At 40.8% G+C, this 27,990-nt stretch overlaps 1 pseudogene across 1 annotated transcript in view; it reads right to left on the reverse strand.

The window, feature by feature from the left end:
- Positions 1–18,956, reverse strand: part of LOC309546677 — a 31,627-nt pseudogene extending 12,671 nt beyond the window's left edge. Inside the window, exon 1 of the transcript in view lies at positions 18,909–18,956. The product of the transcript in view is annotated as an uncharacterized misc_RNA (transcript). The remainder of the gene's footprint in view (positions 1–18,908) is intronic.
- Between the last annotated feature and the right edge of the window lie 9,034 nt (positions 18,957–27,990).

Below are 27,990 nucleotides of genomic sequence, written 5' to 3' on the forward strand. Positions count from 1 at the left end.
GGATCCGTCATCCTCAAATAATTCCTGAAGTCATCAGGATTATTTTCCTGGAGCTCCCTCAGCAAGGACATATGAGAAAATTGATCACGGTTAAGCAACCAATTTTTCGTCCAGGAGGTCCGCTTCTTCCTCCTATTGCTCGTACGTCGTCTCAGAGCCAAAACTCCAACACTAACGACAGCAACGGTCGAATTCACGGTCGCCATAATAAATTCTCGAACGATGTCTCGGAAAATAGCGAAATGTCGTCAACCAAACAAATGCTACCGAAATCAGCGCGAGATGCCCAGAAGGGTCACGGCCAAACACTCACTTCCTCTTTTGTAGCGGCGAACGTGCGTGGAACGTAGTGACGTCATTTTCTGTCGGCAGACAAATGTCCTGGGCAAGTTTTGAGCACTTTTCAACAGACAAACAACAAACACGCCAGCCGCGAACATTTGTCGGACGTTCTGTCGGCCGACGATCGGTACGTGTGTACGGGCCTTTAGCAAACACATGCGGCTAAAGAATAATTTGACAGGGTCTCTTTTTCTAGACTTTTCTAAGCTTTAACACATTTTCTAGTAAGTTTAAGATTTTGTGTTGGGCCGCATTCATAGCCGTCTATAGGTTGGACAGCTTAACCACCCGAATTTTGATCCATCTATGAACAGCTGAGCACATGAAATGATTTTTAAACTGAAATGAAATTATACCAAACAATATCAACGTAAAATTGAGGTTAAGTGTTCTTAAGTACTAAGTTTTATACTGTTTTGCTTTATTTGAGAACTCTTAACCTCAAAGTTTTATACTGTTTTGCTTTTATTGGATTAAACATCTTTTATGAACCAGTATTTCTTAGGTTAATTGCAACTTACTGGTACTTAAATGTGGTAGCTGCTTGTTTTTGTTTTTTTTTTTTTTTTTAAAGTTTTTGCCTTTGTTGTCACTCTACCACAGAATTTTTACGTGAAAATTGTCAGTGAGGTTTCTCCATTGTTCAGCACAGTGGCTGTCACCCAAGGACAAGACCATGGAACACTTCCCCTCCAGGCTTCATCATGATAGTGGGCGGTATTGTGTAGTGCACAGAGATAGTTAAAACGCTGGGGGGGAGATTTACTAAAATGAGTGCACTCAGAATCTGGTGCATCTGTGCATGATAGCCAATCAGCTTCTAACGTCAGCTTATGCAATTAAGCTTTGACAATAAACCCTGGAAGCTGGTTTCTATGCAGAGCTGCACCAGATTTCCTATGCTCCAGTTTTAGTAAATCTCCCCCACTGTAACTGAGAGTCATTGAACACAGGCAGTTATTAGCTCAGAATCTTTATGGCAGAAGCAAAGGGTAGTTTGAATTTCTTTTTTGGTCTGTTAAACATGCCATTGAAAGCATTTTGTTATATCTGTTTGATGAGTGCCAATCTTAAGATTTATATAAACTGTGATCAAGGGTGGATTGTTGGCATTATACAAAATAAAAGTGGTTCTGTTCTAATAATGGGAATAAATTGATCAGCATATCCTTGCCACCAACAACCATTCTCTCCACTAATGGCAATGCTGGCTCCAGCCCTACATTTCTTCCCATTCCATTAGTTTGTTAAATAATGGAATGGCATGAGCTTGCAGCAATGTTGGCCTTTACTCAGTGGAATTACATGAGGTTACTACCCTCCCTAGAAATATAATGAATTTAGCTAATTCTGGTGCTTTTCAAGTCCCACTCACTGATCCATTATTATGAACTGTAAGTAATGCTTAGGAAATCCAGAAGCCTAATTATCAGCAGTTATTTCATCTGGGATTCTAGTGAAGTGTTTGGAAAAGAAAAAAAAATGGCAGAAATGGAGAGGCAACACGCACATTCTGGCACCATGATGGTTAAAACCAGGAAATACTTAGAATTATCCATAGAATACAAAGATATAAAGAGATCAGAATAATACATTTAATGGCTTGTATTCTAAGCTATCTAGTTAGAGTGCTTAGGAAGGGTGAATTAAGCTTTCAAAAGCAAAAGATCAAAGTAGCTGCTTTTAATTTAAACCTTTTGTTAAATTTTCAGCCCAAAAAGGGGGGATGAGAGATCAAAAAAATAAAAATGGCAACAAACCGAAGCTTTGTAGCTGTTTGTGTGTTGCTGCGCTCTCTCAATTTGAGCCACAAAATAGGTCAGCTGCATAACAGATCAATCTCCCAACAAATATTTAAAAACAAATTGAGTTGCACACCCAATACCCATCACAATTAGACCAGGCACAATAACTAAATTAGCAATTCAGCAAAATAATTGGAAATGCGATTCGGCTTGTTCTACCACTATCCCTCGAGGCTTTATCCCATCTATAGGAGGAGGGGACCGAGGGAGAGTCTCAGCTCCACTAATTCTGCAACTAATTAGACACATACTTGTAAATGAAGTTGTTTGTTGGAAAGTTGAAATTCTCTCCTTCCCCTGTAGAAAAGTCATTTCATTTCACCATCGTAGTTGTTATATGTCACATTATTCCGCATGTCATTTTGTGATGCTTTTATTGCGGTGTCACTTACAGGTGGATAACACCGCATCAATATTACTACACACGTAGAATTGTCACTTTACTAATAATAATAATGTTTTCCACTGATTAGTTTTCTTTTCTGTTTTTAGGGTTCTATATATTTCAATTATGTGAAAGCATTAATTCATAATACACAATTCTTTAACAAATTGCTACTATGAGTATGGCATTTAGTTATAAATGTATAGGGATGATACATTATTTAAATTTGACATTAGACAATTTTCCCATATAGTATAAGAAAGGGTAAAATGTTTCTTATGATGTGCCTTTTCAAATAAGAAATACAGTTCATGCTGTTATATTTAAAAAGAAATGTATTTTTAATCAGTAAATATCTATTTGCATTTCATATTTATCTATTTACCAATTGCAGCCACCAGGTGGTGTTCTAACTAGGTCTAAATATCAGATCTTATTTGATCTGAAAAAGAAAGAGGAGGGAAATTCCCTCTCCTCATTTGTCTATCAGTTTTAGTCCTGGTTCACACTTGTGCGATGCGGGAAGGCTGCGAATTCGCAGCCTGTTCCCGCATCGCAAACGCACCCCTGGCAGTTCACACTGCCATATGCGATACGCAGGGGGTGTCAATGAAATCTTAACGACACCCCCAGTTTGATCGCATATCGCAGTGCGATCTGACAGTTCGCACAGGATCGGATCGCACAAGTGTGAACCACTGTGCGATCCGATCCTGATGCAGCTGGGAAAAAGGGTCATGTGCGTGTTGGGTGCGGATACAATGCAAATTCAGCCATACAAAGTGTATGGCTGAATTCGCATCTGCACCTCCGATCGCATGTAATGAAGGAGCAGTGCGCTCCGAATTACATGCGATCGGCGCACTCGCAGAAGTGTGAACCGGCCCTTACTGTGCTGTTTCTGATAGCAAACACAGTCAGCCAATAAGTATGAGCGCATAGCTTTGTTCAAAAATCACCATACTTTGCATATGCAGTGCCATATTTGCATAAATATTACTTTTTCAAATAATCATTAAAAGTAAAAAAAAAAAAAAAAACATTAAAATAATAAAAAAAAAAATGGCAAAAAACCCCCATCAGTTTTCCTTTGTTTTCCCATTGCCAAAGATAAAATCTGTCTTCACATATTGATGCATTAGTAACAGAATATAAAGAGATGTGCAAAGAAAAGTGCAAGACATGGTACAATAATCATCCATTTTTGCATGGTAAAAAAGCTGTCTGGTATTTTTCCACCTTCTGTACAACTATTACTTCCCTTACTTGTGAGATTGTATTCCTGTTGCACATACTAGGGCTAAATTATTAGAACTTTGTTGCAGAGAGTTGTCACTAAGTATACTTCCGCATTCCAAATATTACCATTATAGCTTAATACAACTAAACATTGTGCAGTATCAGGGAATTTTATCTGATCAATCTCACCACACACCACGTTACAGACAAGTGGCTGTTATTGCCTGTTCCAGTTAGATGTTCTCTTCAAATGTGTTTGGCACACTCATTGACTTTGAACAAAAAAAAAAAAAAAAAAAAAAAAATGGCAACCGCCCCAATTTATAACTAACCTTTGTAGTAAGGTGCACATCACAAACAGACTAATATTTTCCATCACACTTACCAGCTAGCCTGAACACATTTGCACATACACTATATTGTCAAAAGTATTGGGACGCCTGCTGTTACACCCACATGAACGTTAATGTCATCCCAGTCTTAGTTCAATCTTGAGTTGGCCCATCCTTTGCAGCTATAACAGCATCAACCCTTCTGGGAAGGCTGTCCATAAGGTTTAGGAGTGTGTCTATGAAAATTTTTGACCATTCTTCCAGAAGTGCATTTGCAAGGTCAGGCAATGATGTTAGAGCGCAGCCTACGAGCTAGGCTTTCTCTCCAATTCATCCCAAAGGTGTTCTATCGGGTTAAGGTCATGACTCTGGCAGGCCAGACAAGTCACTCCACCCCAAACTTGCTCATCCATGTCTTTATTGATCTTGCTTTGTGCACTGGTGCGGAGTCATGTTGGAACAGGAAGGGGCCATCCCCAAACTGTTCCCACAAAGTTGGGAGCATTAAATTGTCCAAAATGTCATAGTATGCTGACGCCTTAGTTCCTGTGAAGGGAACACTAAGGGGCCAAGCCCAGCTTCTGAAAAACAACCCCACACTATAATCCCCCCTCCACCAAATGATTTGAACTAGTGCACAAAGCAAGGTCTATGAAGACATAGATAAGCGAGTTTGGGGTGGAGCAGCTTGACTGGCCTGCACAGAGTTCTGACCTTAACCCGATAGAACACCTTTGGGATGAATTAGAGAGAAGCCCTGGCTCGCAGTCTCCGCGCCAACCTCACAAATGTGCTTGTTGAAGAATGGTCAAACATTCCTATAGACATACGCCTAAACCTTGTGGACAACCTTCCCAGAAGAATTTAAACTGTTATAGCTGCAAAGGGGGGCACCTCAATATTGAACCCTACGGACTAAGACTGGAATGCCATTAACCACTTGCCGACTGCCGTATGACTATATGCAGCAGCAGTCAGCCTCTCCTGGGCAAGGTGATGTACCGGTACGTAACTCGCCCACGAGCCTCTAGGGGGCGAGCGCGCACTGCCGGAGGCAAGCTCCCGCTGGTTCCCTGACATCCCCACTGGTACCCCCAAAAGTGTTAAAAATGTCAGTCAAGGGTCCGCTCTGTCCGCCGCAATGTCGCAGTCCCTCAAAAAAAAAATCGCAGATCGCCACCAATACTAGTTAAAAAAAAAAAACAATAAAAATGATATAAATCTTTCCCGTAGTTAGTAAATTGCAATTTTTTTTACCAAAAATATGTAGCAAAAAACAAATTGGCCTAAAATGTTAAAAAATTTAGATTTCTACTTTTTTGAATTTCATATAAAAAAAATGCGAAAAATATTATTTTTTCAAAATTGTCGCTCTTTTTTTGTTTATAGTGCAAAAAGTAAAAATCGCACAGGTGATTAAATACCACCAAAAGAAAGCTCTGTTTGTGGGAAAAAAAGGACATCAATTTCATTTGGGTACAGAGTCGCACGACCGCGCAATTGTCCGTTAAATTCACACAGTGCCGAATCGCAAAATAGGGCCTGGTCTTTGAGCAGCCAAATCCTCCGGGGCTTAAGTGGTTAAAGTTTCAGTGCGTGTAAAGATGGGTGTCCCAATACTTTTGACAATATATGGTTAAAGTTTCAGTGTGTGTAAAGATGGGTGTCCCAATACTTTTGACAATATAGTGTATATGTGGAAGCTGCAGTGCCTACGTCAAGGTTTCTCTATATAATGTGGTCCTAACTCAATATTTTGAGAGTTTCCAAGTTTGGAGCATACTGTATATAGCAGTTGATAAATTAAGGGCAGGTTTTCCTGGAGGGAGCCCACTCTTCCTTAAAGCGAAGTTCCACCCAGTGAACGTTTTTTTTTTTTTTTATAAAAATACCCCCGGGACAGTCAGGGCTAGTGCATTCCATAATGGCTAGCCTCTGATCTGTCCCGGGTTGCACTTACCTGAAAGAAGAAACACTTACCTTGAAAATGTATACTCCAGCGCTGCCATCTCAGGTGTGGGCGGCTTGAAGCCAGCGCGATCCTCTTCTGTGTCCTCTTCCGTCTTCTTCAGTCCCACGATGCACTGCACCGGCCCCGCCGTCACTTCCGGTGCCGCAGCATCATCCCTGCACAGCTTCTGGGCATGCCCAGAAGCTGTTTAGCAAGGTATGACGGCGCGAGCACCGGAACTGACGTCGGGGCCGGTGCAGGCGCATTGATTCCTGGGAGCGATGACGTTCAGCTCCCAGGAATCATTGCAAAGCCAGGAAGTGACAAATCGCCGAGGGAGGAAGAGGGAGTAAGGTAAGTATATTTTCTTGTACAAAAGTTTTTATTTTGAAAAGAGGCATTAACAAACATCAAATACACGATACATGTGTACAATTAGATAAAAAAAAACTGGAACGTAGAGAAATAAATATTGGCAGAACATGTTACAGACATAGTACGTGCACCAACCGGGAAACAACACGGACCAGATAATGAACATCAACAAGCAGAAATGCACAGGAGGGGACCTAAAGTCCCTTATTATGTCACAATGTAGGAAGGTTATCAAAAGGAAAAGGTTCATTACGTTCCAATGAGCAAACAAAGGCTGGACCAGAGAGTAGTAAGGTAAGTATATTTTCTTCTAAACCAGGTAAGTAAAAAAAAAAAATTTGCGATTATCCATTTGTTTTTCAGGTGACCCGGAGTGAGAAGATGGAGGTAAGTATAATTTTAGGGTGGAACTCCACTTTAAATGCACAGGACACCCAGCAAGAGCACAATGGCCGCTGGAGGCATCTGATACTCATTGCCTTCCTCTGGATCAATTGATGGTATAGGATTGTGTATATGGAGGTTTTCTACTGTATTTGTTTATTTATTCTATTGCTTGAACTAGATGCACTACCAGTATTGGTATCAGTGCAACCCAGGGGTACCAAAAGATACTATTTTGTATTTATTGATAGTCACATAAAGAAAAGTTGCTCCTGAACAACTTAAATAAAGCTTTTATTAACCACTTTAGGACTGCTCACTGTGCTGCTACTGCGGCACAGTGGCAGCCCTGGGTCCAGCAACGTAGACGTACGTCACTGGACTCCTAGCTGTCTCGGCGGCGCGGATCTTCTCTGTGACAGACAGGGAGAGATTACAGGATTCAGCATAGCTGAACCTGCGATCTCTATCTCTGTCACAGAACCCCCTCCCCCCACACACGTCAGTAAGCATGAGTCATACATTTAACCCCTTGATCACCAACAGTGTTAACCCCTTCCCTGCCAGTGTCATTATTACAGTAACGGTGCATATTTTTAGCACAGCGGACAAATAACCTCCAAGGCAAGGATTTGTAAAAAAAAAAAAAAATAAATATACCTTTTTTTTAGGTAACAAGATAAAATAGTCTAAAATAGAGGGAAAAGACAGAGCTTATATGCATATATACAGCAGTAACAAAAGGGCCAGCATAAGATCTTAAACATAATTTGGAAGATAAGGCACCCAACGCGTTTCAATATTTCAGGTATACAATCTTCTTCAAGGATGCTCATATGTTATGTATATAGGTATTCTATAAATCAAAAACAGTATTAGGTCTACAGTAAACATATATATATTCATACATTTAGCATATAGAAAAATTGGTGTACACATTGATAGAATACGGACCAGTCCAGCCAGGGTACTCCTTATGTAATGTAAGCCCAAAAAGATTAAAAACAAATGTATGGGTTGTTGTTTGGGTCTCCCAAGAGAGTTAAGGATCAAGGCCACTGCATCAAGTCTACAACACCACTGGGGGTAGCAAAGCTGGATCAAACCGACCACTTGAGACTTCAGTGAACTGCATAAATAGGTTGTATTATAAAGTATAGGTATGTGTAAACAAGACTTGGATGGAGAAAAATATATAGAAAAATACTGAGTATAACGATGGTGACTTACAGAAAGGGGATCATTTATGCAAAAAAGGACCAATTTAGATCGGCATAGACATGTAAATTGTCAGCTGGACTGCAGGATTCAAAATAGCCTGCTGAATCAGGATCAGATCAACTCACTTCCACTTTAACTAGAAATAATAACATAAGGAAAAAAAAAAAAAAACACATATATACTTACATTTTTAAGTCGAGGTTAGTAAATTAAAGGGTATACATATTGGCTTAAATGGTATACATATTGGCTTAAGAGGAGGTGGAGATAGCAGCTCAGCACAAATACATACAAGGATCAGAGAGACATGATGCAACTGAGCTGCCCAAACATCACTGAAGTCCAGCAGGGCTTATGTCATTATAAGGACAGTCAGGGTTCAAAAAAAAAAGATTTTAGGAATATAAATCTCCCCAAACATTTTATGCAAAGTTTTTTTTGGGACAGATGGGGCTTTAATTTGGAAGCAAATATGGATATGTATATTTTTATTTTCTTGGTTACTATTGGAAATAAATAGTAGGAAATTGTGTTAAAAAATAAGAAAAGCACAAAATCTGGGAGTGTGAAAATTACAATACAATAAACATTGTAAGTTTGCCCACTTACAAAGAAATGACGGGTTTATAATTTTTATCATAGGTGTATTTTAAATTATAGAGACGGAATATAAACCAAAAACCCAGAAAAAATATATAAAACAAATGTGTGAGAGGAAAGTAGTCTTAGGCAGTCAGCCTAGTGAACCGGGTGTAAAGCTGAGCTACAGAGGATCCAGAGTGCTGACGGTGGAGTTGTTGGCAGAGTCTTTTGGGAACAACAGTGTCCATGAGTACTGAGGGACCTGCCAAAGTGTCTGGCCCAGGAAGGGGGACCACTCCAGTGAAGTCAGGGGATCAAGGAGCTATGTCACATGGAGAGTATTACAGTAAAGGGGGTGCCATGTAGAAAGCCCTGAAGAATAGGAACAAAAGGGGGTGCCAAGGTGCAGTACAGTACAGCTTATCTAAAGCGGTTCATTTATTACTACTTGATCGCTATATCATATCATATTATATTCCACCCCTATAGTGTTTAGCAATAGGAGCACTTGGAGGAGGAGAGAGGGAGGGAGGGGAACATCACTTATCACTGAGTACATGAGAAGAAAAAATATACAGTGTATATTTCACGCGCCAAAAGGAGGAGGGTCTGTTGAAAGACCCTGTGTGATTTTAATTAATAACTTAATAAATTGATAAATAAATTACAGTGCTAGGTATTAAATAATTAAAGCTGCTATATGAAGGTGAGAGTGCTAATGTGAAAAAAATGTGATCACAAAATGTGATAACGTATAGCGCTTGCTCAGTGTAAACCAGGTGAAAAAAGTTATGACCTTATTAAACACAATTCATAAAATTGCATATAAATAATTCAATAAATCATTGTGCATACCATATAAATAAATACAATCAATATCCTTCGGAATAAAATTATATATATGTAATCCACCCCTCAAAGTGATTGGTGATAAATATATAACAGTGAAAAATTTGTGAACAGTCATAAATTAATTCAATTCATTCAAAAAAAATAAAGTGCCAAGTGCTTCTTCCTTTTTCCTTAAATAATCCCTTTGCTGTAGAAATGTATAAATTGCCAACTCACCAGACGGTGTGGGTCCTATGTACCTTACGGCACTAGGACCGATCGTGCTTGAAAGGAACCTTTCCTAGGTTCTAATAGACTCTCCCTATGGATGGAAGGCGCCCCTCTGTAGTATCACTCCACTACGAATAGGCTCCAACTGTAGATGTATATCCTCCAGCCACAGTGCGCTTCCTTGGGATAAAACCCCCCTGCAAATCACCTCCAATCACGGGTGTAGGCAAGAAAATAAGAGCCGGATAGTGCAGTATTGTTTTAAAGGATATTTTATATATATATTGCACACACCCGGTACACTCCAAATGAAAATGGATAAAATCTTAAATACAGTCACGGTGAGGTGATAAAAAACAGGTTAGTAAATTAAAGGGTATACATAGTGGCTTAAATGGTATACATATTGGCTTAAGAGGAGGTGGAAGTACCGGTATGCGTTCCACGACCTCTGAAGACGTCTAAGCCAATGATGAAACGCGTTAGGTGGAACGCACGTCGTGACGTCATACGGGCTTGAGTGGAACGCATACCGGTACTTCCGCTCTCCACTCGTTGCCCAGCGTGTATGACGATCCTGTTTTGTTTGTTTTCACGGATTTCATTGATTGTATGGATTTCTCACCACGCTTATTTCACTGGACTGTGTTTCTTTGAACTTGGAAGTGTTTTACCACCTGTTTTTTATCACCTCACCGGGACTGTATTTAAGATTTTATCCATTTTCATTTGGAGTGTACGGGGTGTGTGCAATATATATATAAAATATCCTTTAAAACAATACTGCACTATCCGGCTCTTATTTTCTTGCCTACACCCGTGATTGGAGGTGATTTGCAGGGGGATTTTATCCCAAGGAAGCGCACTGTGGCTGGAGGATATACATCTACAGTTGGAGCCTATTCGTAGTGGAGTGATACTACAGAGGGGCGCCTTCCATCCATAGGGAGAGTCTATTAGAACCTAGGAAAGGTTCCTTTCAAGCACGATCGGTCCTAGTGCCGTAAGGCAGTGGTTCTCAAATCCGGAACCTCGGGACCCACTAACAGGCCAGATTTTAAGTATTACCTTGGGGGATGCAGACTAGAATACTGCAATCACTGAGAAGCAAATGAGATCACCTGTGATGTAATTTAGTTATCTTGCAAACCTGGCCTGTTGGTGGGTCCAGAGGACCGGATTTGAGAACCACTGCCGTAAGGTACATAGGACCCACACCGTCTGGTGAGTTGGCAATTTATACATTTCTACAGCGAAGGGATTATTTAAGGAAAAAGGAAGAAGCATTTGGCACTTTATTTTTTTTGAATGAATTGAATTAATTTTGGACTGTTCACAAATTTTTCACTGTTATATATTTATCACCAATCACTTTGAGGGGTGGATTACATATATATAATTTTATTCAGAAGGATATTGATTGTATTTATTTATATGGTATGCACAATGATTTATTGAATTATTTATATGCAATTTTATGAATTGTGTTTAATAAGGTCATAACTTTTTTCACCTGGTTTACACTGAGCAAGCGCTATATGTTATCACATTTTGTGATCACATTTTTTTCATCACTGAGTACATACCAACAAGCTTAGAAAGGAACTGAAATAGAACATGCTCCAGAGAGGACACCAGCTGGTCTACACAATCTCAACCTGCAGTGGGGACGAAGATGAGAGGGACAGCTGAAGGCAGGATCAACCAGTTATATTTCACTCTACATAAAACGAACGCTTCAAGCTCTGTTCACACATGTGAGATTTGTCATGCAACTTTATGGATACCTCCCAACTTTCTGAGATGAGTATGAGGGACACCTATAAGCAAAAGTATGTAGGAATAGGACGCACCCACTTCCAAGCCCCCCTTAAAGGAGAATTGAACAAAAAAGAGATTGGTTAACCCCACGAGTGCTTTTTTACCACTACTATTCCTTTATATTGCCTTTTGGAAGTTACAAATGCAGCAATTTAGAAATTGGATGAAAGGTTTAGCACTGGGAAACATTTTAATAGATAAGTAGTGCATTTTTACAACTATATAGATCAGACCAAAATGAGGGATGAATATGGAGGAAAGAGGGACAGAGGGACAGAGGGACTTTGTTCTAAATGAGGGACAGTCGCTCGAAATCAGGGACAGTTGGAGCTATGCTTTATGTGTCCAAATTTGCATATTAAGTCGCACAAGTGTGAATGGAGCCTTAGTGGCTTTGTGAGTATGAACACTCAGTTATATTGCATGTAATTAGTTTTTTTTTTTTGATAGTCTGGGTTTAATGACACTTTAACTACAGATACTCCCTGGAGCTTGAAAGTAGCCTCCAGTGCAGGGCTTAGTTGTGACAGATAATTTCTGCATTGGTGCTGTGTTGTTATCCCTCCAGCACCAATGCTGTTGTAAATCAGGCTTCTGAGTTTTAGAAGTCCCAGTGCCAAAAATGTAATATGGGGCTCGGTGGAAGGCCTTGGCAGCGGTTGGTTCACATCTTCATTGCTAATATGAGTTTTGTAGGATAGTTGCAGCAGTTCGATTACATCTACATTGCTAATATGAGTTTTGTAGGATAGTCACAGTTGCTTTAAGGCTCCATTCATATATATATATATGCATGTTGCTTTTGAGCGTTTCTGCACTGCCTATTGATGTGTTTTCCTGCAGTTTTTTTTTTATCACGAGTTTGCCCACATTTTGCATTTCTTATGCTTTTTTTTTTTTTTTTGAAAATGTGTTGTGGGCAGATTTAAATATACAAAATGTGGTAAAATGCACTACATGCTTTTCTGCAGCTTCTCAATTAAAGTCTATTGAACCAAAAATGCAAAAAAGCACCGCATTGATATGAACGTGTTCCATAGGAACCCATGTTAAAAAAATGCCCTGTGCTTCTGCAAAAAGCATGAAAAAATGCATTGGTGTGAATGAAGCCTTAATTGGTCATCAAGCAAGTGCCAGTAGGTAAACTCAGTGTTCAGTTTTAATCAAATGTGAACACACTAACAGCTAATTTACAAGGAGGAAATATAAATATATACAGGAGCTATTTTACCTGCTAGGGGATTTCTAATTGTCTATCTGTTGCTGAGATTTACACATCCCTTCCGCACAGCACAGCCCATCGAAGATCTGATGTTACTCTGCTGGTGTTTTACCTTGACCTACCCACCCATTCTGTGACTGGGCAATTCCTTCCTACCCACATTGTGTGACTGGGCAGAAACAAAGGGAAAGAACTTCATTATATTGTCAGGGGGGAGCCATGATTGCATAGGATGTTCCTAGTCCTCAAAGAGAAATGTTTCATGTACCAAGTGCATAGAGATGGCCTTTGCAGCAGCACAAGCTCTAAAAGACCCTATACTTAGTACAGCAGTTTGATTCCCAACTACAGTTTGCATATGTGAGTTGCTGTTTATGGAATCTGCTTCAAAACATTATTAGAGGAAGCTTGTCAAAGGTTTGAATCAGGGATGGTGATTGACCTTACTGGGCCTTTAACGCTGAGTGCCTAAAGTATCTGAGTCTGCCGTGAAAGGCGTTTCTGAGAGCAGATTGCTCCATTAAATGCGCACAGACCGACATCAAATCATAAGTGGATCTAAAAGGCCTTGTAGACACTTAACAGGTCTTAAGCTCAGCCAGCAGAGTTTGAGAAGCAGCTGATGAGGGCGACCATAAAGAAACAGGGGTCCCCAGTTCCAAGAATCATTTTTTTCTGGGAATACCAGTGAATCATCTCCAGAAACAATGGGAGAATAGAGGGCCAGGTCTCCCATTGCAGCGGAGTTGTCCTGTTGTGCGTTTCTTGAAAGACATTACACTTATTGGTAAGTGACTAGGCCCAAAAGTAAGGCAAGGCCTTGCATACACACACCAGCACTTGGTAATGATGCGGGTAGGCAGCCGAGATGATCAAGTCACTGTAGGCAAGGCAGCCAAGATGATCAAGTCACTGTAGGCAGACAATTTGGACATTATCTGATCTCTGGTATTGTTATTGTGCCTAAAGTCACCAGAAGTAGTGGTAGGAAAGTGCTTCCTTTTAAGCTGAAAAGTAGGAAAGGAGCCTGTGCAAGCACAACACTCAACTTAGTGTCTGACATCAGCACCCTAAGAGCTTCCTCAGGCTTGACTGTTACCTCAGCCGACCACTGTTCTCTCTTCACGGGGAGCGATCCAGGTGTCCAGCGGCAATCGCGGCCACCGGCCTTGTGCATCGGCTTCCCCGCTAGCGATTGGGCGCACATGCGCACCCCCAGGATCGCTCCTGCTGTTGTATACAAGTCGGCAAGTCGTTAATTGTAAAGGTCAAGAACGGTTAGCTCCAATTTAACCCCTTGGAGCCTAAGCCTTTTTCTGACATATGTTGCTTACAAGATGAAATCAGTATTTTTTGCTAGAAAATAACTTAGGAACCCCCAAACATTATATATATATTTTTTAACAGAGACCCTACAGAATAAAATGTCGATCGTTGTAATATTTTATGTCACACGGTATTTGCACAGCGATCTTTCAAACACACTTTCATGAATTAAAAAAAAAAACAGTAAAGTTAGCCCAATTTTTTTGTATAATGTGAAAGATGATGTTACGGAATGGTGACAAACTTTGGTACCTAAAAATCTCCATAGGCGACACGGTTACCTGTTTAGAGTTACAGAGGAGGTCTTGTGCTAGAATTATTGCTCTCGCTCTAACGATAGCGACGATACCTCATGTGTGGTTTGAACACTGTTTTCATATGTGGGCGCGACTTGGGTATGCATTCGCTTCTGCGAGAGAGCACGGAGGTAGGGGGGCTTAAAATTTTATTTTTCCTTAATTATTTTTTTTTTTACGTTTTTAAACTATTCCTCTAAAAAAAAAAAAATGTGATCACTTTTATTGCTTTTACAAGGAATGTAAACATCCCTTGTCACAGTAATATAGAAAGGAAGGAGTTTGAGACTTTAAATGAGGCATGTGACACTGCCAGATAATAACATCATATCATGTTTAATGTTACAATGGTAGTACACATGACATATAACAGCAGTAAAAATAAAAATATTTGTATAAGATAGTAAACAATATAGATATGAGCTGGTATGCATTTTCCAAGATCCCAGATTGCTGCACAAGTAGTAGTGTAGTATTGCTGTAGGTACATGATAATAATAAAACTGCATCAAAAGTAGGCTTGACGCGTTTCTGTGGACTGTGTTACACTTTATCAGGAGCAGATGTATGATGCATATCTGCAAAAAATATGTATATCAAAAAAATACCAATATGGTATAGTTAAAAATATAATAAAAAAATGTTAACGGTTATCTGTTTAGAGTTACAGAGGAGGTCTTGTGCTAGAATTATTGCTCTCGCTCTAATGATAGCGGCGATACCTCACGTGTGGTTTGAACACTGTTTTCATATGAGAGCATGGAGGTCGGGGGGCTTTAAATTTTTTTTTCCTTAATTATTTTATTTTTTACATTTTTAAACTATTCCTTTAAAAATTTTTTTTTATCATTTTTATTGCTTTTACAAGGAATGTAAACATCCCTTGTGACAGTAATAGGCAGTGACAGGTGCTCTTTATGGAGGGATCTGGGGTTTAAAAGACCCCAAACCCCTGCTCTGCATTTAAAAGCATTCTAAACGCCAAGTTTGGCTGTTTTGAATGCTGTCATTTTTTTTTAAAATCTGGCGCCTTTAAGGCTCCAGTACCCGGAAGGTTTGTCATGACATTGCTTCTGGGTTTTTATTTGGAGACCCGATCAGAGCCGAATTCGGCTTTGTTCGGGTCTTCGGCCAGCCGGCAGACGTTCCGGCTGATCGCTTGGGTCTCCCGGTGAAACGGGAGACCCGGGCAATTGGCGAAAGGCGGTGGGAGGAGGGGGACATCCCCCCACTCCTTATCGTGACAGCCGAGCGGCTGCTCATCCGCATCGGTTGTCATTACAAGAAAGCCGACCGTTGGCTCTAAACAATGGTAACATATTTGTGTTCCTTCAGCGCACAGTACTTTAATATATACTTTAATATATTTCCTAAAAACAGTAGCTTGGGTCTTCCCTGCCTCACTGACTGTCACCATGCTGTTTTACTGCAGAAATCAATTGTTTGTCCCCCAACCTGGAACTTTGTAAGGTTGAACAGTTATACCTGAAATAGATAGAGAGCGCGAAGCTTAACTTTGAATGCCACTCCATTCAAGTTAAAATCATCTACTAAAAGCAGGGGTGGGAAACGTGTGGCCCGTGAAATCAATTGGTCCGACCCTCCATGGCACTGCAGGCAACCGGGCAGCAGCACTATTTAATTATGTGGAGGAGGACCGTGGAGGCGCGCAGTGTCAGGTGTTCCGCCTTCACCAGACATCCAAAGTCCTTCGCAAGGTGCATGAGTCTCCCGCATGCGGCCTGCGGCTCCCTGACACCCGCAGGTGCCGGGCGATATCCCGGCTGTCAACTGAGCTGTCACAATGGAGCTGATGCTACCTGTATAGTTCTGGCTGCGTACTGACAGTCTGAGTCACAGGCGGAGTGATATCAAACTCAGTTTCCTCACGGGCAGAGTGCATTTGATATCACTCCGCCTGTGATTTAGACTGTCAGGACTGACCAAGAGAAGAAGCTTTGGCTCTGCAGCATGCTTTCTCCAGTGCAGCTCCTCACACTCTCACTCCGTTGATGTCATCCTTTGTCTCGAGCCAGCATTTCCCGCCAGCAGTAGTCACAGCAGTACCAGCCAGCAGTGAGTACTACCCACAGCAGTACCAGCCAGCAGTATCCACAGCAGTACCAGCCAGCATTTCCCACCAGCAGTACCAGCCAGCTGTACCCACCAGAAATTCCAGCCAGCTGTATCCACCAGCAGTACCAGCCAGCAGTATCCACCAGCAGTACCAGCCTGCAGTGCCTGCCAGCATTTCCCACCAGCAGTACCAGCCAGCTGTACCCAACAGTATCAGCCAGCAGTACCAGCCAGCATTTCCCACCATTTGCAGCCAGCAGTACCAGCCAGCAGTAACCACTAGCAGTATCAGCCAGCAATACCCACCAGCAGTACCCACAGCAGTACCAGCCAGCCAGCAAAGAGTCAACAGCGCTCAAGACTGACCGACACAAACCTCGAAAACTAGTTGCGAGTAGCAACATCATCAATACCAGCTAACATCACACACCTCACCAAAGAGAAGCAGTTCCAGCCATCACAGGGGTGAGTTAATTAAATGTTTGACCAAATATAACAGGCTAATTTTGAAGTTGATAATTTTGTGCGGCCCCCGAATGATGTTATAAATATCCAAACGGCCCTTGGCAGAAAAAAAGATTCCCCACCCCTGACTTAAAGGAGAAGTTCCCCTTTTGGAACATGTTTCACCCGTTTTAAGTGTGGAAAGCGAAATGTTTCCACTCCTGCAACTGCTCCCCGATCTGTTGCCTCTGGTGACAGCAAGCTGGGGATCTTCTCCCCAAACTCGCTGCCACAATTTAAAAAAATACATTCATTCACAGGGGTATGTAAATGGGAGAACTACAACTACGTACAGCTTTTGCAGCTAGAGCACTGTCTAGTGCTCTAGGAAGTTTATTGTCTCTTTCTCTCAGTATGTAACTGCCTACTCGTATGAAGTACAAGCAGACAGCTTACATAGACAGTCTGCAGGAGTTCTGCATGGCACCCGCAATCTGCTGATCACTGATGCAATGCTTTCCAGGCTCCTAGTAAAAAAAAATTAAAAAATGTTTTACCTGCACAAAGTTGTGCATTTATTATTTATTTTTTACATAGGTGAACTTATCCTTTAAAGAAGTAACTCCACTTTCGTGGGTAAAAAAAAAAATAGCAAATAAAGAAAAAAATAATATAGCATATACAATTGTAACATAAATCATATTGTAGTTCAATAATATTAAAAGTTACCTTTCCTTTTCAATCTGCAGTGCTGTAATTTTTTGATAATGCAATATAAGTATGGCAACCTGAAACCCAGAAACCTAATTTCCTGATTGTGTGATTGGCTTACCAATTTTCCCAGAAATCTGCCTAGGATACAAGTCAGGGATCCCCTGCAGCAAAAATGTATTTTTTTGGTGAGATACTTTCAATAGGAACTCATGGCTGAAGGGATGCAGGCCCAGCAGCTTTCCACATTAGTGCCCTGCGGGTGCACAGCTAATTATTAAACCACTCCCATTAGACTCACTTTCTCACATGGATACAAACACACAGGGAGTTTGTTAAAAATCCTTCTAAAGTACATTGATCACCCAGAGGAGAATGTTTTTTTTTCTTAACAAAAGTGGAGTTATAAAAAAATAAAAATAAATAAGTCCACGTTTAATCCTAAAGTAAATAACAATCAATGCCTAGATGTATTCAAAGTAATGGTGGAACAGGACATAGAACAAATCTATATACATTCAGTGAGAGGAAGTAAACAGATTAAAGAAGAAATAAGGACACTAGAAGATAAGAAGAATGTCGTAATTAGGCCAGCAAACAAAGGGGGTGGGGGGCATTGTTATTATGAATAAAGAAGACTATATGACAGAACTCAATTGTCTGGTCTATGATCAAAGTACTTATGAGAAATTAAAAGAGAAGATATTTGATCCCGGGTGCCCCAAAAATGCCAATTATCTACCAAGTACCCAAAATACACAAAAACCACACTAATCCACCAGGGAGACCCATCACTAGCGGAGTTGATTCTCTGTACTCTAGATCTGGGGAATACTTAGATCATTTAAGATAGTAAGGATGTACTCAACTTCATTGAAGGATTGAACACCACTAATGACACTATATTTGCCAGTGTTGATGTAGACTCCCTGTACACTAATATCAAACAGAAGGATGTCCTAGCAGCGGTAGAATGGGCTTTAAAGAATGATAACAAGTTACCACTACCACAGATGAATTTCACGTTAGACATTTTAGAAACATTTTAGAAACAGCTATGGGAAGCAATTATTTTTGGCACAATCACAACTTTTATAGACAAAAGAAAGGGATAGCCATGGGGGCCAAATATGCCCCTACGGTGGCCAATATTTTTATGAATAAGTGAATTAATTATTTGGGAAGGTCCAGAAAGCGCTTTAAAGGATTTTATTACCTATATGATTAATAACATATACAACATCTCTTTCACGGCAAATTGGAGTAATATTGAAATCAACTACCTAGACCTAACTATATACAAACAAAATGAAGGGATGGCCTCTAAAACTTACTTTAAGTCCACTGATAGGAACAGCTATATCCCTATCAACAGTGGACATCATCCACAATGGTTGTCAGTGGTCCCCAAGGGCCAATTATTAAGAGTGAAAAGGAATTGCCACTCAGAAAGGGACTATAACATACAGTCCAAAATATTAATAGACAGATTTGTGGACAAAGGATATAACCCCTAACAACTGAATTTAATTCAACAAAAAGTTAGAAATATAGATGGAAAGGAATTATTAACGAAACCCAAAACACCAAACGAATTCAGTGGCTTTCTGTACAGAATTCAACCAGGAATATCGTCAACTAGAAAAAAATCATCAAAACCCATTTGCCCATTTTATTGAGGGATCCTATATACAAGAGGATACTCCCAAATAAACCCTGATTTATTTATAGGCATCCACCAATACTTAAAGATAAGCTAGTTAAAAGCACTCCAGATCCCCCTAAAAAAAACTGTTACTTTTTTGGACCAAAAAGGATTTTTCAGGTGCGGAAGGTGTGTCACCTGCCGCACTTGCTTAACCACTTAAGCCCCGGAAGATTTTACCCCCTTCCTGACCAGGCCCTATTTTGCGATTCGGCACTGCGTGACTTTAACGGACAACTGCGCGGTCGTGCGACGCTGTACCAAAACAAATTTGACGTCCTTTTTTTCCCCACAAACAGCTTTCTTTTGGTGGTATTTGATCACTTGTGCGATTTTTTGATCATGCGCTATAAACAAAAAAAGAGTGACAATTTTGCAAAAATAACAACATTTTTCACATTTTTTTATATGAAATTCCCCCCAAAAAAATGTAAAAATCAAAATGTTTTAACATTTTTGGCCAATTTGTTTTCTGCTACAAAAAAAAAAAAAATCACAATAAGCGTATTTTGATTGGTTTGCGCAAAAGTTCTTGCGTTTACTAAGGGAAAGATTTTTGTCATTTTTGTTGATTTTTTTTTAACGAGTAATGGCGGCAATCTGCGATTTTTTTTGCGGGACTGCGACATTGTGGCAGATAGATCGGACCCTTGACTGACATTTTTGACACTTTTGGGGGTACCAGTGACATTACTACAGTAATCAGTGCTATACATATGCACTGTTACTGTAAAAATGACACTGGCAGGGAAGGGGTTAACTTTATTGGAGAAGGAGGGGTAAGTGTGTCCCTAGGGGCGTGTTTCTAACTGTGCAGGGATGTGGCTTTACATGTAACAGCAGAGATCTACGGTCCTACATAGCAGGACCGTATGATCTCTGCTGTTACACAGGGAAGAATGACAGGCGGCTTTGTTTACATTAGCCGCCTGCCTTTCTCCCTTCACAGTGGATGATCGCGAGTGACCGGTGGACATCGGGTCCGCCGGTCACTCGCGCGGAGGTGTACGTGAACGAGCGGGCGCGCGCTCGCCCCCTATTGGCTCACAGGCTAGTGATGTACCGGTACGTCACTTTACCTGGCCGGGGCTGACCGCCGCAGTATATGTACTTGCGGCGGTCGGCAACTGGTTAATTAATAATAAATCACGGAAAACCACACATTTCCAGTCCAATTCCACCAACAGAGAATACAAAATTGACAAATTTATAACTTGTAGTAGTACCCATGTAACATATTTATTGGAATGCGAATGTGGACTGCAATATGTAGGTAGAGAATTGTGCACAAGATTAAGAGAACATGTTAACAACATAAAAAATGGTTTTCGCAAACATAGTTTATCAAACCATTTTAGAATACATCACAACAAAGACCCAAGGAAACTCAAATTCTGTGGTATTGATAAGATAGAAAAGCATTGGAGGGGTACCAACATGAAAAAAGCTGTCTCACAGAATGAAACGAAGTGGATTCACCAGCTTCGTAGTATGGCACCCATTGGTTTAAACATGTATTTAGATATTAATTGTTTCATTAACAACTATTAAAATATATTTAAGGTTTTAGTAATTTTTAGGATATGTATAATTTACTGTCTGTATTTTAATATGTGATGCAACATTTTTATGTATGAAGGATTTTATATTGTGTGGGCGTGTTAGACAGGAGCGGATCCCCGCCCACTTCACTTCCTCCTCAGAAGAGCGCGGCTCCGGAGGAAGAGGCCTGTCGGATGATGCCTCGAAGGCATTATCCGACATGACAGAGGCATCATCCGACAGGCCTCTTTCTCCGGAGCCGCGGGGGGAGCCAGCATGCACACAGCGAAAGAAGCAACAACAACAGCAGCAGAAGGTACATCATAGCGAGCAGTCTCTCCGATCTGTCCCGGCTCCTCCAATCACCTCCCCGCCATAAGTTCCAGCAAGTCACCGGAGTCCACCAAACTTCCCACACACCTGCGGTAAATCCACACTGACAGCCCCGGGATCTCACCGATCACACACCGCACTCCCAGCGCTGCACTCTGCTACGATACATGCCGACCTCATGAATATTTATGGAGGGACCGGACAGGCCCGCCCCCCGACCAATCCGATTATCCCCCCTGGAGGGAGGCGGCAGTTGAAAATTTGGTGTGTGTGTGTGTGTGTGTGTATATGTATATATATATATATATATATATATATATATATATATATACAGGGCTTGACAAATTTTCCTGAAATCTAGGAGCCAGCTAAAAAAGTTAGGAGCCAGTTTTTTTTTTTTTTTTAAACTAACAACCAAGCTTTATTTAATAAAACGGATACTAAATTTACACATAAATACGACTAGAACCCCACTCTCCTCTAGCGCAATTGGATGAAAACAGACCGTCTGTCTCTTTCTATCCGATGCCATCTGATCCGATCCATGGGATGGATAGAAAATAGAACCACCATCCGTCTGCTTTTGGAGGACAGGATCAGATGGCGGCAGATTACTGCTCCATAGAGGAGAATGAAGGGTCCGATCAGGTCTGCCTGAAAAACTGACAGGCGGACCTGATCAGACAGCCCGTGTAAAAGGGGCCTTCGGCTGTGGCATGGCGATGAGGAAAAAAAAAAAAAAAGATTATATATATATTATTATTATTTTTTAAAATTAATAATTGGAAAAAAATATATTTTTTATTTTTTTTAATAATTAAAAAGAAAAAAATATTATTTAGTTTTTACATTTAAAAAATAAATTAAATTAATAATAATAACCACACTCCCTGTCAAAGGTAACTAACTGGACAGGGAGATGGTAATGCATTGTGAACAATCAGGCAGTGGAAACAGTAATTAGAACAGTCATTACTCCCGGCCACCACAAGAGGGCGCCAGTTCCCCATTGGAAGCCTCTCATCTCAAGTAGGCCGAAAAGCCGGGGCCTCAATTTTCAGACGGCCCGGAAGTCCGTGCACTCCGTGCGCGGAAGTCCGTGCAAAAATGACAGGACACCTTCTGCAGGGCACCCCAGGCGCCAGGTCGCTAATTCGAGTCGCAAATGCGACCTGGCGCCCGGGTTTTGTCGAGGCCTGTATATATATATATATATATATACACATACATAAAAAAAATATATATATATATATATGTATATATGTGTATGTATGTGTGTATATATATATATATATATATATATATATATATATACATACATACGTTCTAGCGCCCGTTAACGGGATTAATGTCTAGTATATGCATAAATGAGTAATGACATAGAAGATGAAGTCCCAAACAAATATAAATATTAGTATCTTAATATGGGCACCATAGGAATATGATTTTACATTTTAACATAAGATACATTCATCAAGCCTCCACTAGGGGACACTATGATAACAAGATAGAGACAAAGTATGCATCTGTAAGCCCATTTTCTACCTAAGTAGCACAATAAGATAATTATACCAATAGCAGGATAATATCTAGAATAACTCATCCGTTGTAATTACATTTGTATTTATACGACAGATTGCCCCAATAGTAATAGCATTAATTGCGATCCGCCAGGAACATTTCCAGTGGAAGTCGCTTTGGGTGTACTGCACTGGGTGTAGTAGGAGGAGTTACGCATATAGAAACATCATTGTACGCTATGGGTATCAGCTATTGATAACACCCTGTGGGAGGGCGAAACGTGTCTAGTGTTACCAAGCGTACAACATCACTTCCGGTCGGTGGAACGCATGCCGGAATACCACCGAGCCACACATTTATGAGGACAAGTTTTTATGTATGTAAGTGGATATTATTTTTTCAATAAACTGGTTATACGTACTATCACCATGGAGTATCCTCTTTTATATTTGGGGCACGGAGAATAAACCAGCCTTTACCAGGACGCCATAGCGCACTTATCCCTGCATTTCCAGACGTGGCTAGGAGCAGCTTATTACCACACAGGCTTTATTTACAAGTCTTTCCGGTGAGTGGGGGCACCTCATGGGAGCACACCCAAAGCACGTTTTGGAGCACCTTAAAGACTTTTTTTTGAGCAGCAAGAGCACTTTATGGACTATATTAATTTGTGTCTTTGTATTTTATTGCATTATTGTTTACAGTTAATACTGCATTGAGTCACTTTATTGCACTTTATTTGCACAGTAGCACTTTATTACAGTTTATAGCACATTTGTATGGATTGGTTACAGCAGCGCTGACACTATTTGATTTTTTTATATTTAAAGGCACAGTCACCTTTGTTAGCAGCAGCTTAGAAGGCAACACATTCTAGTTTATATATATAATTTGATCCATAAGCGCGAGGCCTTTTGTTAAAAGCGGAGTTATAATTCAAGTCCTCTTGGAAACTGTCACATACAGGAGTGTTGATCTTCTTGGTCCCTTGCAGTACTCACCTGTTCTTCTCACTTTTTGCATGTCAGTACTGTTTTCATAACAACGTGGAGGTTGGCAGAAGATACCATTAGGTGCCGGCTGACACTCCTGAAAGTGTAAGTTTCTTAATGGACCTTAGCAGAGGATTTCTCTTGAGCAGAGAGGCGTTCTGGCCAAGTGGACAGATAAGTATTCTCTTCTTTTATAGGTATACTGGTTTTAATTTTTGCTTCTTAATGACAACAGGGTCCTTTTAAGAGCTCGTGTGCCAACATTGTAAAAATGGTTTCCAAAGACATAGTGTGCTGATGTGCTGCTATAGAAAGACTTCTAATTCTGCCTTGAACATACTGTATGTATCCTGCTATGTTAACTGTGGTAGGTGTATAATGTACATTGTATTTCTCCTCTTTAACAAAAGCTCAGCAATAAAATTGACACTAAAATGGTATTTCCAATTCTTAAATAGAATTGTGAACATAATCAGTGAAAAAGAAGCAACAAACCAAAAAAAATGCAGGGATACAATAGCTTATTTAACCCTCCTTTGAAATTAAAAATTGAATTTGATTTTCTTTATCACATATTTATACAATGCCCTAATCCTATAGCAGTGCATAATCTAATCTCTTTTTTTCTCCTTCTCAATATCTTGTGAATGTGAATTCCATTAACCAAGGTAAAAAAAAAAAAAAATGGGCTGCAACCAACATAAAATAATATTTTGAACCATACTTGATTTTTATTTAACTAGACTGTATTTTATTTATTTTTATTTTTTTACTTCTTTGCTAACTGTAAAATCATCACATCACCTTCATACACAAAGCTTTAATGTTCTCTGGGTAATAACAGAAAATAAGCTCATGTTAACAGCTTTAACTCATAGTGTTCTGTAGTGAAGACAGGTGAACAATTTTTACATTTTTCTCCCTGAGCACAGTGACATTTCGTACTGTTTTAAAGTCATGAGAAGAGCCGTTTGTCAAACATGGTGTGTTTCATGCTTTGTGCAGATATCAATAGTTGTTAACGCTCAAGGTTGAATATTGACTTTCTTCATACAAATGTGTGTATCTTGCCTGTTACTCTTGTTCACCCAAACAACAATTTCTGAATGGCCCATATTGAAATATTGATTTCTCTTTCTTTTTTTTTATTTTGCCCTGTGACAAGCCTGATTCAGCCATGCAGAAAGTTGCTAAATGTCACAGTCTCTGGATTTTCTATCCTCTCTCCAAATAATGAGCTATATTAATTTTTATTTAGCACAATTTCCCATTCGGGACAGAAGGCTGCATCCAAGGGCCCATTTATCTTGATATAAACAGTATAGATAACAGAATATGGATGTATTATAATGAAATGCTGTACTCTTGCTTTTAAACAAATAATATTACATTAAAATTACTTTTTATATGACTAAAAGTAGTGCCATCTTAAGAGCATTATAGGCCCCTGGGCAATGCAGTGCACTGGAGCCCTGCCTACACAATCACCCACAAGAAGAAAAATGCACTGATACCTTTATTAATTTGGGCATCAATTGTATACAAAATTAAACTGACATGCAGATGTTTTGGCTTTCTCAACATACAAAGACAATACTAATTTCTGAACATAAAAAAAAAGTTAGTACATACTCTTTCTGTCTTTCTTTCCTTTCTGCCATGTCCACTAGGCTTCTACAGCAGTGCCCCCTGCCCTTGCGGCTTGCGCTGCGGCTGTCCTGGTGCATGCCTGTCTCCTGGCGGATATAACAAAAAACTATCAGCGCAAAACCAAATATGTGATATAACACTCAAAATAGGTAAAAACACTGTGCGTGAATAATGTACTGAAAAAGTGCTTGAATATCACTGTGCATAAAATATATATAGCCGGCAGCATACACCAATCGTGTTCACATCCCACAATAAATCAAAATAAATACAAAAAATGTGCTGCGCCAGACGTGCACCAATAAACATAAATGATGTTAATATAATCAATATCTGAAGTCCATACAAGCTGTGATTGTGCTCAAAATCCAATAAATGTGCATTAGTGTCTAAGTGTCCAAATCAGAAATGCAATCTGGTGAAAAGTGCACACCAATCTGTGAAATCCCTCCACCTGCTAGATTGGCCTCTCACCTCCAAAAAGGACCCAGACGGGCCAGCAAAAGCATATACTGAGGATATCAGACTCCTGGAAAGACACTCCAGCCTCTCACCTCCGGAGGTCTCAAGACACGGGACTCTAACTATGCTTCTGGGGTCTCTGGTAAGTTGGTTTGTAGATGAATCTTCGCCCCAAGTTTTAACAGTCCTTATTAAGTCCTGTTTTTCTCTGCATCCTCCAGCCAAACTCACAGCTTCCCCAGACAGGTGCATACACCAACTCCTCATAACCACCTGTCTCCTGGCGGACCTTGGAAGCAGGCAGGCACTCCTGCTGCTGTGGGCACCTCTTCATGGCCCGATTAGCCTGACAGCAGTGCCAGGCTAATGACAGCTTCCAAGTCCTGGTGCATGCCTGTCTCCTGGCGGACCTTGGAAGCAGGCAGGCACTCCTGCTACTGTGGGCACCTCTTCATGGCCCGATTAGCCTGACAGCAGTGCCAGGCTAATGACAGCTTCCGAGTTCGGTGGCTGGGTCCGGTGAACACATTGGGAGTCAGACGCGAATGTCCTGTGTGTGCCTGTTTCCGTGGAGGGGGACAGGCATTCCTGCAGTTGTGGGCTCCCCCTCCACGGCCCAAGTGACCTGACAGCAGCTCAGGACCGTTATGGGCTTGCCATCTGCTAACTTCGGTGGCGGGATGCACATGGGAGTTGGGACTAAACAGACATCCCAACCTGCAAAAACGAATTTCAGGGAGGTGGTACTCCACGCCCCTTCCCTCCACCAATTTAACACAACTAGAGGATGATCAAATGAAATGCAATCAGTATACAGAGGTTTACTTCTTCTGATCGATATTAAAGGAACACTATAACCACTTCAGTGATTTGAAGTGGTCATGGTGGTAGGAGTCAGAAACAGTGCACATGCTGGGATATTTACAATTATGTGCTGGATGCTAGTTGCACCCCTAGTACATGTAACTTACTGCTGGTGGGTACTGCTGGCGGTTACTGCTGGCTGGTAACTGCTGGTGGTTACCACTGGTGGATACTGCTGGCGGGTACTGCTGGTGGTTACTGCTGGCTGGTACAGCTGGCTCGAGACACAGGGCATCAACAGAGCGAGTGTGAGGAGTGGCGCCGCGCTGGAGGAAGCATGGAGGAAGCAAGCTTCCTGTATCTCTCTGTCTCCTCACAGGTGGAGTGCATTTGATATCACTCCTCCTGTGATGGTCAGGACGGAGCTCAAACTATATGGGAAGCATCGGCTCTGTTCTGACAGCTCAGCTGACACAGACAGCTGAGATATTTCACGGCACGTGGGATGTGTGCTAATGCTTGGCTGGGGTTGGGGCTGGGTCGTAGGGCAGGTGGGGCCCCTGGGCAACTGCCCAGCATGCCCATGAGGTAAGATGGCCCTGACTAAAATAAAAAATTAGGTGATAACATACAGTATCTCACAAAAGTGAGTACCCCCCTCACATTTTTGTAAATATTTTATTATATCTTTTCATGTAACAACACTGAAGAAATGACACTTTGCTACAATGTAAAGTACTGGGTGTATAGCTTGTATAACAGTGTAAATTTGCTGTCCCCTCAAATTTACTCAAAACACAGCCATTATTGTCTAAACTGCTTGCAACAAAAGTGAGTACACTCCTAAGTGCAAATGACCAAATTAGGCCCAAAGTGTCAATATTATGTGTGGCCATAATTTTTTTCCTGCATTGCCTTAACCCTTTTGGGCATGGAGTTGACGAGAGCGTCACAGGTTGCCACTGGAGTCCTCTTCAAATCCTCCATGACGATATCATGGAGCTGGTGGATGTTAGAGACCTTGCACTCCTCCACCTTCCGTTTGAGGATGCCCCACAGATGCTCAATAGGATTTAGGTGCTTGGCCAATCCATCACCTTTACCCTCAGCTTCTTTAGCAAGGCAGTGGTCATCTTAAAGGTGTGTTTGGGGTCGTTATCATAATGGAACCGAGCGGCCCAGGCTCCGAAGGGTGGAGATCAGGCTCTGCTTCAGTATGTCACAGTACATGCTGGCATTCATGGTTCCCTCAATGAACTGTAGATCCCAAGTGTCGGCAGATAACACTCCCACCACCATGCTTGACTGTAGGCAAGACACACTTGTCTTTGTACTCCTCACCTGTTTTTTTTTTTTTGCAAATAGATTTTTATTTGAATATACGACATAACAAAGAAATAAGCAATG

The sequence above is a fragment of the Pelophylax lessonae genome (genome assembly GCF_965119305.1).
Source record: "Pelophylax lessonae genome assembly, chromosome: 2".
NCBI lineage: Eukaryota > Metazoa > Chordata > Amphibia > Anura > Ranidae > Pelophylax > Pelophylax lessonae.